This window comes from Anthonomus grandis, chromosome 13, assembly GCF_022605725.1.
Source record: "Anthonomus grandis grandis chromosome 13, icAntGran1.3, whole genome shotgun sequence".
Classification (NCBI taxonomy): domain Eukaryota; kingdom Metazoa; phylum Arthropoda; class Insecta; order Coleoptera; family Curculionidae; genus Anthonomus; species Anthonomus grandis.
This window is the reverse complement of record NC_065558.1, coordinates 9,996,970-10,000,000: the sequence shown is the minus strand read 5'-3', so window position 1 is coordinate 10,000,000 and position 3,031 is coordinate 9,996,970. Positions and strand designations below refer to the sequence as shown.

The 3,031-nt window shown below is 30.8% G+C and overlaps 1 protein-coding gene across 1 annotated transcript in view; it reads right to left on the bottom strand.

The window, feature by feature from the left end:
* LOC126744058 (zinc finger protein 75A-like) overlaps positions 1 to 2,535 on the bottom strand; it is a 42,566-nt gene extending 40,031 nt beyond the window's left edge. The window contains exon 1 of the mRNA XM_050451388.1: positions 2,255 to 2,535. The gene's annotated coding sequence lies outside the window, so the exon portion shown is untranslated. The remainder of the gene's footprint in view (positions 1 to 2,254) is intronic.
* Between the last annotated feature and the right edge of the window lie 496 nt (positions 2,536 to 3,031).

The following is a 3,031-nucleotide window of genomic DNA, read 5'->3' as shown; positions in this document are numbered from 1 at the left end:
GGCATAGGAATCCAATGGTGTTAAGTCCGGGGATTTAGCAGATCAATTGCTCTACCTCTACCTGCCCAGCTATTTGGAAAAATTTCATCCAAATATTCTCTTACGTCTCTTCAGAAATGAGCTGAATATCATGAACATGATGGAAAATAATTTGCATTTCATTTCGAATTTCTACTACTTTAAATAATTCCAGAAAAATATTTTGCAAACATTTTTTTTTCAGTGTGGATTTTTCTGCTTATCAGCAGCATGTTATACATGCAAATTGTGAAAATTTGTAATGCTCTCCTTTAAAAAATTGAATTCGTCCGGCTCTACAATGCTTTTCAGGAATCGTTCATTCTCAATGTCACTTTTTAAGAGAAAAAGACAAAACTAGTTTTTGCGAATAGAAACACAATCTTTAAGTCCACGTACGCTGATACCAGGAGAAGGATATTTTCCTTCATGGTGCATGGTACTCCCAACCTTTAATTAGCAATAATTAGCAGCAACTTTCCTAGTACTTTTAGGGGGATTAACTTCAAATGCTTGCAGGATTAGATCTTTGGCTTCAGGTGGATGTCATCCTGGAGTAACACTTTGACATTAGGCAATCTCTCTCCAGGAAATTGCTCTTGGTACAACCATTGTATTTCTAGGCCATTGGCATTTATGTAAATGCTATTTGCGTTCTCTTCTTTAGTGAAAGCCGCCATTTTACAAACTAATCAATCCAGGGCTTGAGAAAAAACTATAACTTGGCAAGATACAACACAAAACTCAATTGGACAAAATTTAGATTTTACAGTTTTTGGACTGAAATTGATTAACCCTCGGAAAGATATAAAGTAAGAATGTCTTGTGCTTCTTGCTAATTCAGTTGGATGTGGGGTCAAATAAAACTCAGATTTTCTGCTCCTCTGATTTTTTCGCCCTATGCTAGGTCATCCTAAAGGCGTTAAAAAATATCTATTGAAAAACTCTTTCATGGTACACTAGATTTGTGTAAGTTTGTAATGGAATGTTTGCAGACAACAAGCTTTTAATATTTATCAGTTGTTAATATTCATTTTGCTTTTTTGTCCTCTAAAGAATCACACTTATAGGTATTTAACAAATCGTGATTTTCTTTTTCGGTAATAACACAAAAAAAATGCCAAAAATAGTTTGATTAAACATTTAAAATTTTGAATAACTCGACTTTGTACTAAGATATATTTGGCCTGAAGAAATACTAAATAGTCTGCTCTATCACCTCCCTAGGGCTTTGTATCAGCTTTCAAAACACCCTGTATAATAATATAATATGTAGTTTATATTTTAAATATTTTTTTTAATGAGAAATAGAAATTTTAACTAAAATTAAAGGATCAATATTCAAATTTAACATAATTTATTTTGCCATAAGTGGAATAATTGAACAAGAACATACTTAAAAATATAATTGACATAATATGAACAAAATAGGAATCTTTCGCGAAAATATAAGCGATAGCAATAAATGCACTTAAATGCAAGACCTATTGTGACCAAATCCCTCAAAACTAATTAACATTGACAAAAATAAATAACAGAAAAAGCTAAGAAATAGAAAAAAAAACGTAATGTAATATCTCGTGAAACAGCGGACATTATGTTGGAAAAATGGTACTTTTATAGGAATTTATGTAATTGAAATATTTTTTTAAAAACTCAAAATTTCTATGAGAATAAATTTCAAATAAATGGCATTCAAAAAAAAATTTAATAAGAATAGAGCAGAAGAATAAGTCTGGATATACCCATTTAATATTTTCATTGTATTTTAACAACTCCACTGTAAAAACTTCATCATTCTCTATAAGAAGATTCTCTATAAGAGAAAACATTGAAATGTTATATAAAGAAAAATGAAAAGTAAGTAATAGACAAACAGCTTTCATTTAGGTAACATTAATTTTGCAATATTAATTTAATATATTTTTTTAATGCAAAAAATATTCGAATAATTTAAATGTATGAATACTAAAAAAAACGAATATCGTAAAAAATTTAACAGCATATAATGATGAATTCATCATCTCTGTATGTCAGCATTAGGATTAATAGCTTAAAAACATAAGAAATACATATCAAAGTAATAGATATAAAGAGAGTTTTAGGGAGTCGAACTGAAAAAATTGTTTTTTTTTGTCAATTTGTTATAAATAAGGAATGAAAATGAAAGATTTTTTATCAAATTTGTTGCTATTTTAGTATCTTTTTTAACAAGTATAGAGATGGCATTGCTTACCTTTTAGCATATATTCAAACGACACCAACTGAAATTCTCAAAATAATCAGTTCAGTCACTAAACTCACTCCAAAAACCGGTCATCTACTGTAAGTCCACAACCAAAATAAAAACTGTGTCTTTCTTATCGGCCCGAATACCGCACAGATTCAAAAATATTTATTTATATATTTGACAGTCTTATCACGGTAAATAACTGAAGTTTTTTCTCGTAAATCTACGGACCTCTAGTCCGGCCAACAATCTCACCAGCATGCCTGAAAGTTAACACCTGACTGAAACCTTAGTTAATAAAATCCAGGTATAAGGTTCTTCTGTACCCCTTCTCATAACGTTTCAATTTCAATTTACTTGTGTCCGTTTACAGGTAACACACGTGCCCAGGTAATACCGCCTATCCAACTTCTTTATTGGTCGATTTCGTATTTTGGGTGGGACTATCGCCAATCAGATCCACCGGGATTGGTAGATCTGAGCGACTTAGACTCCGAGAAATTTAATGATACCTTTTAATTGATTTGGTAACAATTTTTTTCTCTGCAAGGTGTCAAGTTGGGTATTTTATCAATTATTGTACGTTACTCAGGAAATTGGGTGAAATGTCACCCGGGACAACTCGCTAATTAATTATGGTTTTATGGGTGATACCGATGACAAATACGTTGAAGCGTTTTTAATCTAACTTGTTTGTTTGACTTCAGTTGTTCTTTCATTAATTAGTGAATAATGAAATTGTTTAATGGCTACCGTATAATGTATTTATTGAGATGTTTTTTT